At 41.1% G+C, this 16312-nt stretch overlaps 1 long non-coding RNA gene across 1 annotated transcript; it reads right to left on the bottom strand.

Annotated features, from left to right (window-relative positions):
• Positions 1-1147: 1147 nt before the first annotated feature.
• LOC124869077 lies at positions 1148-16226 on the bottom strand. Its single transcript, XR_007038478.1, has 4 exons — positions 16089-16226; positions 14992-15481; positions 12117-12348; positions 1148-1205 (listed from the first exon to the last, which is right to left on the bottom strand). It is a non-coding gene; the product is annotated as an uncharacterized LOC124869077 (long non-coding RNA).
• Between the last annotated feature and the right edge of the window lie 86 nt (positions 16227-16312).

Raw genomic sequence — 16312 nt, 5'->3', positions numbered from 1 at the left:
TATCTCTCCTCCAATTTGCTGTGCTCCAGCTGCCTGCCCTGCAGCTGTCTGCACGGCAGGGGGCTGAACACCTCGCTGTCTGGATGTGACCACTGTTTCCTCATGTGGGCGCACCAAGACTGCAGCTGTCAGCTTCTCCTGTCGCTTCTCCTCCTTATCTTGCCTCTGAATGTTTCTTAATTTACTTTGTTTCAGCCATTTGTCTGAGAATTTATACTCAACCTTTTTCTTTTCCTTTTTAGTTGGTTTCTGGGTTTTTATTATTTCTAATTTTAAATCCCTTTGCAATTTTAAGATATCGTTAATATTTAGTTTACCCAAGAAACCATGTTTTTTGTTCCATCTATAACAGATCATACCTGCTCCTTTTACATAATTCTCCATAAACTTTTCATCCCCTTCCAAGTTAATTAGTTTACTTTGTTTCTTCCCCATGATGTTTAATTTTAGTTCACAATACTATAAATGTCCCAGATAGAAGTTCACTGGCATGAGATTCAAGGAGAGGACATTAACACGCCCTTCTACTGCGGTGTTAATTTTCTGGGATTAAATCCGACCTTTATCTCCAAGAATCAGCAATACGTCTTTCTATTCTGGGCAAAAGAAAACACAAGACCAGCAGAATCCTACTAAGATTCTTCCAAAATGCTTAGTCTTCCAAACACACAAAACAGCACTCACAGTTAGTATTTTAACATATTTATGTCCCTTCAGATATATATATGGTCGACCTAGTTTAGTTTATGAGCTATCTTTATTATTTAACACTTAATTTCATTCCCTTCCGGCAAAATGTTACCAACAAATTATCCAGTTCACTTTACGGCGCCTAGTCGTTTTTAATCTCTTTACGGCGAGATAACTACTTAAATTTATCACTATTTCTTTGCGGCAAAATAAAACCTTTCCAATGCAGTCTCTTTTTGGCGAGACACTACCAAACGACTTGTAAATACTTTTCTTCTTTCATTTATATAGCGCTTACTCTTATCTCATGTACTGTATTTTAAAACTGTCTCACCTCAGAGTTGACTTCTAGGTGACTCTGTCGGACCTCCAGAGTCACCCGGCGCCGAGTAAGACAATAATCCACCGGCCAGGTGCGAACGTCACACACCGGGACTTTCAGCCACCAGGCCTAGGTGCGGCTGTGCAGCAGCGCTTAACTCGACGTCAGGCTGCTCCCGGAGATCCGCCAGTCACTGCAAAGAAAGATAAAATCAGTTTAGTTCTTATAATATCCGGCTTGAAGGACCAAATTAATGATAGGTATTATTTAGTCAACTCAGAGGTAAGGAAACGACACAGAGTCAGAGTCAGTTATACTTGCAGCAAGGGTAGGTCATACTCTGCAGTGCAAAACTACAAAGGGTTGGCACCCATCTCTCTTTATTTATACATGCTTGGTCACACAGTTCAAACAACATTCAGGGTGTGTGTGTGTGTGTGTGTGTGTGTGTGTGTGTGTGTGTGTGTGTGTGTGGGGTCAGGAAGGTTAGGGTTCATTTGTCTTGATTATAAACAAACAGAGGAAGTGGGAAGTGGGCATCTAGTGTATAGCCCCCAGATGCTGCTAGTAATAAAAGCATAACTCATTCTTGTGACCATCTCCCTTCCTGCAACATGTAAGGAGGGAAAAGCACTTAGATGAGTGATAAACAATACAAAAAGTCATAAAAACCCTAACACTATGAATATAGTAGCTTCACACTGAAGGCATCAAAACTATGAATTAACACATGTGGAATTATATACTGAACAAAAATTGTGAAACAACTGAAAATATGTCTTATATTCTAGGTTCTTCAAAGTAGCCACCTTTTGCTTTGATTACTGCTCCGCACACTCTTGGCATTCTGTTGATGAGCTTCAAGAGGTTGTCACCTGAAATGGTTTTCACTTCACAGGCGTGCCCTGTCAGGTTTAATAAGTGGGATTTCAAGCCTTATAAATGGGGTTGGGACCATCAGTTGTGTTGTGCAGATGCTGGATACAGTACACAGCTGATAGTCCTACTGAATAGAATGTTAGAATTTGTATTGTGGCAAGAAAAAAGCAGCTAAGTAAAGAAAAACGAGTGGCCATCATTACTTTAAGAAATTAAGGTCAGTCAGTCTGAACAATTGGGAAAACTTTGAAAGTGTCCCCAAGTGCAGTCGCAAAAACCATCAAGCGCTACAAAGAAACTGGCTCACATGAGGACCGCCCCAGGAAAGGAAGACCAAGAGTCACCTCTGCTGCGGACGATAAGTTCATCCGAGTCACCAACCTCAGAAATCGCAGGTTAACAGCAGCTCAGATTAGAGAACAGGTCAATGCCACACAGAGTTCTAGCAGCAGACACATCTCTAGAACAACTGTTAAGAGGAGACTGTGTGAATCAGGGCTTCATGGTAAAATAGCTGCTAGGAAACCACTGCTGAGGACAGGCAACAAGCAGAAGAGACTTGTTTGGGCTAAAGAACACAAGGAATGGACATTAGGCCAGTGGAAATCTGTGCTTTGGTCTGATGAGTCCAAGTATGAGATCTTTGGTTCCAACCACTGTGTCTTTGTGCGGCGCAGAAGAGGTGAACGGATGGACTCTACATGCCTGGTTCCCACCGTGAAGCATGGAGGAGGAGGTGTGATGGTGTGGGGGTGCTTTGCTGGTGACACTGTTGGGGATTTATTCAAAATTGAAGGTTTACTGAACCAGCATGGCTACCACAGCATCTTGCAGTGGCATGTTATTCCATCCAGTTTGCGTTTAGTTGGACCATCACTTATTTTTCAACAGGACAATGACGCCAAACACACCTCCAGGCTGTGTAAGGGCTATTTGACCAAGAAGGAGAGTGATGGGGTGCTGCACCAGATGACCTGGCCTCCACAGTCACCGGACCTGAACCCAATGGAGATGGTTTGGGGTGAGCTGGACCGCAGAGTGAAGGCAAAAGGGCCAACAAGTGCTAAGCATCTCTGGGAACTCCTTCAAGACTGTTGGAAAACCATTTCAGGTGACGACCTCTTGAAGCTCATCAACAGAATGCCAAGAGTGTGCAGAGCAGTAATCAAAGCAAAAGGTGGCTACCTTGAAGAACCTAGAATATAAGACATATTTTCAGTTGTTTCACACTTTTTTGTTAAGTATATAATTCCACATGTGTTAATTCATAGTTTTGATGCCTTCAGTGTGAAGCTACAATATTCATAGACATGAAAATAAAGACAACTCTTTGAATGAGAAGGTGTGTCCAAACAATTGGTCTGTACTGTATATATAGTCAATAAATTTGAATATTCATTCCAATGAGGCTTGTTTGTCTTTAAAGAAGAGTAAAGTAGATATGCAAAACAACAGTAAAATATGCTGAAGGTTTTTCAGAAACAAACCAAAGCTTTATATAATATCTTTTGGAAATCTGGTGCTGACAGAAACTCAGAAAGGTGTTTTTAAAAAGATCCAATCAGCAGAACTACATGGAAACAGGAAAAAACAAACACACAACTACTTCAAGCATCAGTCAAACAGGCCTCTGCTGCATAGGTGACCTCAGACTGTGGTGCTGCCAGTGAAACTGGCACTAATTGATGATTTTGCTGCTGACCAAAGAAACAGGATGAATCCAAAGCTAACCTGGAGCATTAATTCTCCCATTTTAACAAAGGTATTTTAACCTGCTGGCCACCGACTCAGCACTCTGCAAAACAAATTTTACCATAAACAATAAGCAAGTGAAAGTTGTAGGTTAACATGCTAAACAACACAGACTGGCTAAATAAATAGTTTGGCTCAAATTTAATTCACCAGTAGAGGAACAACAACAAGCAGAAGCTGCATAAAAAAACTGGGACGACGGGAAAGAAAAAGGTGTTTATGTTTTTGCATTTGGGAGGCACTTTTAACCAAAATTACTTACAGATAAGAAAACAGTATAAGTCACCAGAAGTATCAAAATATTTCTGGGTTCAGACAGTGTATTCTGCAAAATAATTTTTCCATCTCCTTGATGCAAAATATGCATAAAGTTACCCAACTGCAGTGAAAATTAAATGGATCTGCACATGGTGAAGGGTCACGTAACTTTATTGCAGCGATTGCAATATCACATCATAATTATTACGAAGCTTGCAGGATGGACACATGGTGCAGAGTCACTAACATTTAGCTCTCCATCAAACTGTAATAGAACTAATTGGTGCAGAACAGAATCTGATTAACTGTTGTATCATATACAGCAGCAAATCAGCCCAAAACTGGTATATTTGGCCCTTCAAACTGGGCAAATGGGTGCTGGGTCAGGGTTGATGTTAGAGCTGATCCCCTACATTTTGGATTGGAGAAAGATAGGAGAACCTGGATGGAGAACTTCAACATGATGTAGACAATGAAGACACATCCCATATGTGGATGGGCTGTTAAAGGATTGCACCAGGATGTTGTTTTAACATGTGCTTGATCCAGTTCTTACAGGGTTAGGAACTGATTTGATTTTTTTCCTTCATAATATTTCCTTAACAATAAATTAAAGATGAAGTTGTTCCACTTTTAGCTTTAGCCATGTTGAGATGGGATCACAGTTTTCACCTAATAGAAATTATCCATTACTTTCTGGCAGCAGTAGGAACATCAATGATCATGAAAAGAAAAGGGAACATCACATCATTTTTTTTGTCACTGTTAACAAAGATTAGAATAGACAGAGGTAGGATGAAGATCATGTGGAAGCTGAGGAGCAGGATGAGAGAAAGAGGAGTTAATTGGACAGGAAGCTGAGATTCAGAGATCAGATCACAGACTGTCAATCCTAAGAGTAAAGAGGAACATGCAGTGGTGTGAAAAAGTTGCCTCTTCCTGATTTGTATTTAACTTTTTTTGCATGTTTGTCACACTTAAGTGTTTCAGACCATCAAACTAATTATGATACAATTAAATATTAGGCAAAGACAACACAAGTAAACACAACATGTTTTTAAATAAAGGTTTTTATTAAGGGAGGAAAAAAATCCAAATCCACATGGCCCTGTGTGGAAAATAATCTAATAACTGGTTGGACCACCCTTAGTTGCAACAACTGCAATAAAGCGTTCGCGATGACTTGCAATGAGGCTTTTCCAGCGCTGTGGAGGAATTGGAATTTTGGCCCACTCTGCTTTGCACAATTATTGTAACCTAGCCACATTGGAGGGTTTTCCAGCATGAACGGCCGTTTTAAGGTCATGCCAAACCCTCTCAATAGGATTCAGGTCAGGACTTTAAATAGGCCACTTCAAAATCTTCATCTTATTTTTCTTCAGAAGTGGTCTTGCTGGTGTGCTTTGGATTTTTGTCCTGCTGCAGAACCTGAGTTTCAGCTTAAGGTCAACTAAAAATTAATAACAGTCATTTGCATCCATTGAAATTTAACTAAGCAATCACTGAGTTCTAACCAAGGAAGCTGTAAAAACAGCTTTTGTTCAAATTTTTAAGAGACTAGTATTATTTTCCTTTCACTGGGAAATCTAAAAATCTATGAAAAGGAGAAGAAATGAAGAAATGAAATCCACATTTCGGTAAACATAAGGAGCATGGGAAAGCAACACACATAAGCAAAGATTTTGCAGGGGCATGGAGGACTCGTGAGGGTGCCAATATTTAATTTGCCATTGTCCTTGAAGAAAAGATGGAAGTTTTATCAAACGGCCATACAGTTCAGTTCACAGATGAGGGGGGTTGCTGGGGCGCCTGAATTAGACCAACAATAAATGTTTTGGTTCAGGCTGGCTGTGATTTTCCGCCTGCCTTCAAAGTCTTACTGGCATTTCTCAATTTCAAATCCAAATAGCCAAATTTCTGGTACTTTCAGTAGATCTTGAGCAAACAACTTTCTCCAAGATTAAATCATATCACCTTTGAGTCCAGGAAACGCGTCCAACTTGCGATTCTGCTCTCTTAACATATCAGTCTGAGTGCTGAGAGCTCTGAAGATCCCTTCAAACATCCCAGGCAGCTTTGGAGTGCTTTGAACAGCTACCGATGTTTTACGAATCTTTCGATAAGCCAGGTAACTGCCAACTCCAAAAAGCAGAAATCCTGTTATCAGAAATCCAATTATGTACAAATCTTCCACGTCCTCGACTGACATTGTTGTCAGGCACACAATCTTCCACTGCTGCCAGGAATCCATTGCGTATCGGGAGAAGAACGTCCCGTCTGGACAAGAGGGTTCCCCTTTACCCTGTCTTCCCGTTGAGAAAATTTGATCGATTGCGTTGAGAGACCAGCTGACCAAATCCATAATGAACAAATTAGGAGGATATGTGAACAGAGGCTCTAAGAAAAACATAGACAAAAAGCTGAAGCATGGGCAAAAAATGGGGGAGGATCAAGGAGAGAGTGGAAAAGCGTCTGACCCCACCGAGAACACCACCATATTTTACTGCTGGCTTGATGATCTTTTCATGAAAGTGTTGCTTTTACACCAGATGTAATGGGACACACTCCTTCCAGAAAGTTAAATTTTTGTCTCGTCAGTCCTCAGTAATAAATCAGAGTATTTTCCCAGAAGTCTTGGGGATCATCAGGATGTTTGTGGCAGTAATCAGGCCTGGGTATGGCTAGAGAAGATGGACCCAGATGTGATAAACCACAGTTAGGTACCGGGTCATGTAGGTTTGGATTTTTTTCTCCCTTAACAATAGAAATCTTCAATCAGAAACTGCATTTTGTGCTTACTTGTGTTTTCTTTGACTAATATTTAAATGTGTTTGATGATCTGAAACACTTATAAGAAATAAAACTCCGAAAGGGGACAAACACAATTTACACCACTGTAGAGACGGTAAGGGAGAGATTAATCTCTTTTCAGATATCGGCAAGTGCAAGGATGATCCACTAGTGCAGCCTATTTTCTACGGTGGCCGGGGGGTGCAAAACACTTTTACATTTCAGAAAACAAATTTACATTTTAGAAAACACTTCTACATTTCAGAAAACAAATTTACATTTCAGAAAACAAATTTACATTTCAGAAAACAAATTTACATTTCAGAAAACAAATTTACATTTCAGAAAACAAATTTACATTTTAGAAAACACTTCTACATTTCAGAAAATCAACCGGAAAGGGAATGTACCAACGCCGAGGCTGACCCGGAAGTCAGCCTCAGGGCTGCATCCTTCGAAGGCCATATTTGTAGGCCGATTACGTTGCAGCGCGGCGACAAAGGCTGTCCCAATTCATGAATCATTCCGAGCAAATGCTGCCGACAAATGTGTCCTTATTTTGCCCGATTTGAAGGATGCGTCGTGAGTATCTTTCGCGGCCCATCATTTCCCATCATTCATTGCGGGTCGAAGCGGATTGGTCAAGCAGGAGAATCCATGGCAGACCATAGCAACAAAAGCTGTGAGTAAATTGTGGAAAATTACACTTTCTGTGACACAAATTAACTTCTACAATATTTTTAGTGCGGGAATATAACTATGTAGACGTGAAATATCTGCTTGATTTATCAAGACATCGCTTAATTTCAAACGTGCTCCGACGTGTTCGGAGTTTTCCGTTCCCACCGTAGTAACCGGCTCGCCTCGCCAGTCCTACCGGCGGTGAGGTGAGCTAGCCCGGTAGAGATCTGACCGGACTATCGGCACTAAGCTCCCGCTGGCAGTCATCACAGTGAACGTTTAACACAAGTGATTTCTAACAGTTTATGTTATTATTTTAATTGTTACTGAAAATTTATTTAATATTTCAGGTGATATTAAGGTTAACCAGAATAAATGGACAGTTTTATGTAATCCAACTGTATCGCTGGAGAGTGTGATTGAGAATAAATAAGCTTTTCAATATTAATTTTAATGAAGAAATGTGCTATATGTTTTAAAAGTTTATTTATAATTCAGTTAGCATTATAATTTCTGATTCCAGGTACAATCCAGAGACAATCATGTTCAGGTAAAAAAGATGTTTGATTTAACTAGCCAATAAACAAAGAGATAGCAGCTTTATGGCTAATGTATGTCGACATATTTTATATCTATATATATATATATTATAAACAACAACTTTAAATTTTAAGATAGATGGGAATTATAAAGTATTTGATCCCCTCTGGCTGGTCTTAGATAATTATAAAATAATGCAGTGTTTTTGGTGTATTAGTATCTTCTTGCTTTGATCACTTAAAATATCCAGAAGCATGCCTTAAAAATAATGTGTTTTTCCATCTCCATTCTTCCCTTTTCTAGACCAGACCTCTTTACTGCAGGATCAACCTGAGTGTCCCAGTCCTGAAACGCTTCTTCAACCAGGAGGACACCAGGCCTGATTTTCAGCTGAGCAGGGAGTCTCTGGCAGTGCTGCTTAATCTTTTGCACCAGGATAGGCAACATGGATGGTTGCTACTATTGAGACCTTAGTTTTTCTTTTCTTGGTGGCAAGTGGCACATCCTACAGAGTGGTGTGCAGAGTGTTTGGGATGCCTCGCTCAACTGTCCATCGCATCGTCCACAGAGTTACAGAGGAGATCGTGGCTATTTGTCACTAGGTCATCTACCTTCTAAAGACCCCTGAGGACTTAAGGCAGTGTCCCGTGAGTTTGCAGGGCTGGCACGCCACAGAGCTTTTCTTAAAGCTGTGGGTGCAATTGACGGCTGCCATATCCACTTCAGGTGTCCAAGCAGCCTTGATGGTCAGTGCTACAGGAACAGGAAACTCTTCCCTTCCATAATCCTGCTGGCAGTTTCTGAGAGCCATTTTATTGACATGTATGTGGGCTGGCCTGGGTCAGTGCATGACTCTAGGGTGCTCCGCCACAGCCCACTGTACAGTTTATCCTCCTCCAGGGCATTTTATCCTTGCTGATGGAGGGTACCCATGCCTCCAATATCCACTCCCCCTCATCACTCCCTAGAAGAGGACAAGACAAGGTGTGGGAGCCCAGCGCTTTAACAGCCATCATTCCAAAAACACGCTCTATTATAGAGCGTGTTTTTGGAATGATGAAAACCAGATTCAGGGCCATCTTCCTGCAAGCGCTGGAGGTGCACGACACCTTTGTACCTCACGTAAGTCTTGACCTAGATCCATTTTATATATACATTATACATAATATATACACATATCTTTTAAATTGTTTTCAGGTCATAACAGCATGTGCCATCCTCCACAACATCTGCCTTGGTGCTGGAGATGTCATGGCCCCAGAGGATGACCCAGAGGAGGCTGTAGAAGAGGATGAGGGTGAGGTGTGGACTGAGGCAGTCAGCGTTGCTCTCTGGCAGGACCAGCTTTCAGCTGAGGTGTCTGCCCTGGAGGAGGTACCACCAGAACATGACTACTGTGTCAGCCAAGTATAATATTATAGATGTGATTAATTTTTGAGGGGTATAACTAATTGTAATATTTTGTGAGCACCATCTTCTAATTCTGTATATTTCTGATTACCTCTTAGTGATGTGGCAGCCGTCAATTCAGCCGCCCTTTAAACCCACTTGATGGACGATAACGTGGACAGCGGAGAGAGGCATCACAAACATCTGCAGACCACCTGTGTGATGCTTCGCTCACCATCCAGAAAGACAAACCAAAGGTCTCAGTTGCAGCGTCCATCCAAGTCTCTGACCTTGTGAGAGATTTAGCCACATCTCCAGACTTTCTGTTCAGAAAGACATCTGCCTCTTTGTTCTGTTGAAGAGGTGTTCCAGGTTGATCCTGCTGTCACCATTGTAAATATTTGTACGTAGTTTTATTTTATGCCTTTTGTCTTGTAATCTTGATCTGTTTGAATGTTTTCTTCGCCCATTCTGTTTAAAATGCTGTTTGTATTTTTCATAATAAATTCTGTTTATAACTTTAAATGAAGTTGATGTATTGTTAGATCAAATGGAAATAACATTGGTGACAAAACAATTTTGAAATTTATTAGAAGATCTTAAAACTTTAAGAAACAATCTGAACAAACCTTAATATTTCTTATATAGCACCTTATTTCAGTACTATTCTTTCTAAGATGGAAAACAGTCTGTCCATTCTCTGTAGCCTCATGTCCTCCCTGATCAACTCCATCATCTCTGTCTCTCTTTCTTTTCTGACCCCTTCCTGCTGGTTCACTGTCTTCCTTCTCCATCTGGTTGACCACCGCTCCACTTGGCCCTGGAGTGTCCTCAGGGATGGAGGCAATTAGGACAGGAGGTGTTGTGGAAGACCTCTGACCCAACATCTCATCCATAAAGACAAACCAGGGCCAAGTAGCAGCAGTGGGCTTTTCAATGACTCCCTCTCCTGACCCTGGATACGTACAATCCTAAAGTTAGAAGGAAAAAATAAAACATTCACTAAACAGAGAAACCAACAAGACTTTTAGAAATATTTTTTTATTTGTGTGTGACATGAGAACTTCTGAACATACTTTATATTTCCTTTTCATATTGTCCCACTTTTTATTTGGCCTGCAAAGGGGCTGATGGACCTGTTGGTCCATCTTCTCCAGAATTGTCCTAAACAAGCAAAAGGAAGGAGGGAAAACCAAAAGAAGTATGTTAATCACTGGATGGATATTTATGAAAGTTAGAAAGATCGGAGTTATTGAAACTGGACAGAAACTGACTGCAAAGAATGTTGTTATTGTACCTCCAAGCCACAGTGGCTGAGTTTTTAGCTCCAGTAAAAAGGTGGTGATTCTCACCCCTGAGCTTAATAAACTGCTCCTTTGTACCTAAACGACAAAAACAAAAAACATCTTGCTTAATATCAGAGCAAAAATAAAGCCTTTTTTAATTTTACATTTGTCTTAATTTGAAGAAAATACTAAAATATTTCTATGCAAATGTCTAAAACAAGTTCTTTCAAACTTTTCACTTCTTTACTGAGATTCACGTACATTTGGAGGTGTATTCCTCGTCGGGTTTACCTGGAATCAGAAATTATAATGCTAACTGAATTATAAATAAACTTTTGAAACATATAGCACATTTCTTCATTAAAATTAATATTGAAAAGCTTATTTATTCTCAATCACACTCTCCAGCGATACAGTTGGATTACATAAAACTGTCCATTTATTCTGGTTAACCTTAATATCACCTGAAATGTTAAATTGATTTTCAGTAACAATTAAAATAATAACATAAACTGTTAGAAATCACTTGTGTTAAACGTTCACTGTGATGACTGCCAGCGGGAGCTTAGTACCGATAGTCCGGTCAGATCTCTACCGGGTCCAGCTCACCTCACCGCCGGTAGGGCTGGCGAGGCGAGCCGGTTACTACGCCGGGAGCGGAAAACTCCGAACACGTCGGAGCACGTTTGAAATTAAGCGATGTCTTGATAAATCAAGCAGATATTTCACGTCTACATAGTTATATTCCCGCACTAAAAACATTGTAGAAGTTAATTTGTGTCACAGAAAGTGTAATTTTCCACAATTTACTCACAGCTTTTGTTGCTATGGTCCGCCATGGCTTCCCCTGCTTGACCAATCCGCTTCGACCCGCAATGAATGATGGGAAATGATGGGCCGCGAAAGACACTCATGACGCATCCTTCAAATTGGACAAAATAAGGACACATTTGTCGGCAGCATTTGCTCGGAATGATTCATGAATTGGGACAGCCTTCGTCGCCGCGCTGTGACGTAATCGGCCTACAAATACGGCCTTCGAAGGATGCAGTCCTGAGGCTGACTTCCGGGTCAGCCTCGGCGTTGGTACATTCCATTTCCGGTTGATTTTCTGAAATGTAAATTTGTTTTCTGAAATGTAAATTTGTTTTCTGAAATGTAAATTTGTTTTCTGAAATGTAAATTTGTTTTCCGAAATGTAAATTTGTTCCGGTACTTGTAAAAGTGTTTTGCACCCCCCGGCCACCGTAAATTTCAGGACATTTCCAACCACATTAATGGGGGACAGGAGCAATTCACTCTGTTGGTGCTCAAAATTAATTCAGATATTTCATTAAACAATTAAATATTGCCCTCTTTTTTTTCATTTTTTTTGTGCCCCTATGAAAAAACACTGGCCCCACCTTGCCCCCCTGGAAAATGTGGCCTGGAACCACCACTGGTGGCGGACACCAAGCTCCATCAGGTGCTGATGATGTTCTCAGAAGATTTGTAGAAGGCATCCTTTGTGTGTGCTGAACCTTACTTACTGTTGGACGCTCTGGTAACTGCTCGTAAGACCACTTATTCCACTTGTGATCCCCCAGTTATGGCCTCTGGTGTTTGCTAGACATGCTGACTACTTGTAAACTGGCTCATTTCCATCCTCATTACTGGTCTTCATGTGTACCACATTAGATCCAAAACAGACATTTTCTTCTGGCTGCTCAACTTCTTATGTCAGAGAGTGTAATTTATCCAGAGTATGCTGAGACAAGGAGCCTGAGGAGAAAACAAACAAGCAAAAAAGCATAAAAGTCTAAACACTTAAACATTTATTGTGCATCTATGTGTAACACAGACCAATTGTGACTTGAGAAAATCTAACAGGCTTGCAATGATGCTTATTTTAGTGTTTGAAGCCAAGGGCTGCCTTCATTTTTAACAAACAACAGCATCTTGGCTCCTTGTTGTGTATTCATAATCTGAATGAGTGGACATAAATCATACAGGTCAGTTCTGCATATCGCCTTCGTCAACATCCACAAAAATCCATTCTTGCAATTGGCAGAACATCGATTCCCTGTGAATGGATAGCGAGCCCAAACAGGCACATGAGATGACTTGGTGTGAAATGGTTAACGCTGGAGACACACACACACACACACAAACACACACACACACACACACACACACACTGACATATGCCCCAGGGAACTGGTCAATAAGTCTCTGAAGGCTATGTGAGCTCTGTCCATCGCAACAACATAAATCAGTGAAATGTGTCTGTTTAATATAATGCATCATGTGGAGAGGAAGCCCTTCTCATCTCTAAGATCTTTGGCATGACAGGGCTGCGGATGATCAGGGCTGAAATAAGAGGGGAAGGGAACTGAAGCACAATCAGGATAAAATAAAATGCAGTGTGTTATATACACTGCTCAAAAAATAAAGGGAACACTTAAACAACACAATATAAACTGTCCACTTAGGAAGCAACACTGATTGACAATCAATTTCACAGCTGTTGTGCAAATGGAAAAGACAACAGGGGGAAATCTTTGGTGATTAGCAAGACACTCAATAAAGGAGTGGTTTTGCAGGTGGGGACCACAGACCACTTCTCAGTACCGATGCTTTCTGGCTGATGTTTTGGTCACTTTTGAATGTTGGTGGTGCTTTCACACTCGTGGTAGCATGAGACGGACTCTACAACCCACACAAGTGGCTCAGGTAGTGCAGCTCATCCAGGATGGCACATCAATGCCAGCTGTGGCAAGAAGGTTTGCTGTGTCTGTCAGCGTAGTGTCCAGAGCCTGGAGGCGCTACTAGGAGACAGGCCAGTACACCAGGAGACTTGGAGGAGGCTGTAGGAGGACAACAACCCAGCAGCAGGACCGCTACCTCCACCTTTATTCAAGGAGGAACAGGAGGAGCACTGCCAGAGCCCTGCAAAATGACCTCCAGCAGGCCACAAATGTGCATGTGTCTGCACAAACGGTTAGAAACCGACTCCATGAGGATGGTGTGAGGGCCCGACGTCCACAAATGGGGGTTGTGCTCACAGCCCAACACCGTGCAGGACGCTTGGCATTTGCCAGAGAACACTAGGATTGGAAATTCACCACTGGCGCCCTGTGGTCTTCACAGATGAAAGCAGGTTCGCACTGAGCACATGTGACCAGACGTGACAGAGTCTGGAGACACCGTGGAGAGAGATCTGCTGCCTGCAACATCCTTCAGCATGACTGGTATGGCAGTGGGTCAGTAATGGTGTGGGGTGGCATTTCTTTGGAGGGCCACATGGCCTCATGTGGCTGGAGTGTGTCAGCAGTTCCTGCAAGATGAAGACATTGAAGCTATGGACTGGCCCGCCCGTTCTCCAGACCTGAATCCAATTGAGCACATCTGGGACATCATGTCTCGCTCCATCAACCAACGTCACGTTGCACCACAGACTGTCCAGGAGTTGGCGGATGCTTTAGTCCAGGTCTGGGAGGAGATCCCTCAGGAGACCATCCGCTGTCTCATCGGGAGCATCTCCAGGCGTTGTAGGGAGGTCATACAGACACGTGGAGGTCACACACAATACTGAGCCTCATTTTGACTTGTTTTAAGGACATTACATCAAAGTTGGATCAGCCTGTAGTGTGTTTTTCCACTTTAATTTTGTGTGTGATTTTGTTGTCAACACATTCAACTTTGTACAGAACAAAGTACTCAATGAGAATATTTCATTCATTCAGATCTAGGATGTGTTATTTGAGTGTTCCCTTTATTTTTTTGAGCAGTGTAGATATCTAACATTTGCAAAACAAATCTGGGTTTCTTTTACCTGATAAAATATTTTTGCATCAGCAGATGTTTTCAGTTAGTACATTTGTATTGTATGGCATGACATGTCCACCACTGCTGCTGATGGTAAGCAAGTCCCCAGGACTCAGATGTTGACATGATCTGGGGATCTGATATATTATTGATTCCATTCAATGAATTGATAATATTCTGTAGTTTGAACAACTTACAAGTGGTTATTTCCCTGATTATTGAAAAGATTCCTGTTCGGGGTTTATATATATATATATATATATATAAATATATATAAACCACTACTCCTCAGGTATGTATTTCTAAACAAATGAAAACCAGCCAATGTGCACAAGAAAGATCTTGGCAAGTTTAGGAAATGCATTATAAAAACTACTTATTTTGAATGAATTTTTCAGATCAGGACTAAACTAGCCAACAACAATCAAAAGTAACCCAAACTGACAGACTACAGAGCAATTAGTCATTTTACTGGATCTGAGAGGTTATTAATGTGTTATAGTTGTAGAACAAATATTTATATGAATCATGGTATCCAGCAAAGAACAAAATGTGTTGCCGTTTATATTCAGACTTTCCTCAGGTAAAATAAATCACCTCTACAGGCACTATTTTGCCCATTTCCTTCCGCAACGGCTCAATCCTCGGCGGAGATGCAGAAAGCAGGCAGCTGTTGCAGTCGTCTGTGACCATTTGGACATCCTTTTGGCATCAGACGCTCATCAACATTCACGGGTAACCTCCAGTGATTAGACACACAGAGCTGCAGGGTGTCTATCAGAGAATTGAACTTTCATTGTTTCCGCTGGCCTTCTTTCCCAGATAAATACATGATGTGTCCATTTTCGGGGCTAATTCAAGAAGCTTTGCAACCTGCCCTGTTCCCCAATCCAAACCAAACCATGTAGGGGAGACATGCCGACAGAGAGGTGTTGCAAGAAACAACAAATTTCTCTTTCATGACTGTCTAATATGTTGCATTTAAATGACAACATATTCATTTGTCTAAATTATCAGAGGACTTGGCTTCTGCAGATCAAGCATGCAGCTTCCAGCTTCCAGCTTTCATTTCCATGAAATGTTGTTTCTAGAAAAATGGAGAGAAATCTCATTATTGAATCTAGAAAATAGTAGAAAAAAATGAAAAACAGAACCCTTTTCAGTTATTCAATTTATGAGAAGAATCTTGTGTTATTCCTTACACACAATGTTTGATGATTATTATTTACTGATATTTTTCTCATCAATTAAAATGTTACATCAGACCAATTAAATCATATTTTATTACAGAAATGTGGTCCTCCTGAAATGATGTCTGTCCGTAGAGTATCTGCACGCACTACCTTTGCATGAAACTGCATCAGTGCAGTGTGGCATGGATATCAAACTGTGTTTTCTCCTGAGATGTTCAGGAAGCCCAGGATGCTCTAATAGCGGCCTCCGGCTTGTCTACATTGTTGATTCTTGTGTCGCTAATCTGCAGCTTGACAACAATCCATAGATTCTCCATGCTGTCTATACAGACTAGCTGGCTGGCCTGTGGAGCACAGAGATGCCATGGTGATGAAAGCAGGTATTGATACTGTTGCCAGTGTGAACAGCAAATCACCATCTCCATAAAGTTTGTCAGCAGAGGACCGCATAAAGTGCTCTACAATTTGCTGGTAGACAAATGAAAATAAAAACGTACTTACTTTCATCTGAAAAGAAGACTTTGTACCTGTGAGCGGCAAACCAGTCCTTTTTCTACTCAGCCCAGGACACTTGTGATGTCTTTGGTTTAGGCACGAATCATCAAAATCAACATAAATAAGGGCTTGAAAAGGGTCACACTATGTACTGAGGCTGTATAATAGCTAAGTTCAACTGTTTGATTTAAGGTGACTGAAGTAAAACAACTGTGATTTAATTTTTCATA

This window comes from Girardinichthys multiradiatus, chromosome 5, assembly GCF_021462225.1.
Source record: "Girardinichthys multiradiatus isolate DD_20200921_A chromosome 5, DD_fGirMul_XY1, whole genome shotgun sequence".
Classification (NCBI taxonomy): domain Eukaryota; kingdom Metazoa; phylum Chordata; class Actinopteri; order Cyprinodontiformes; family Goodeidae; genus Girardinichthys; species Girardinichthys multiradiatus.
The sequence above is the reverse complement of the archived record's forward strand: the minus strand, read 5'-3'. Positions and strand labels throughout refer to the sequence as shown.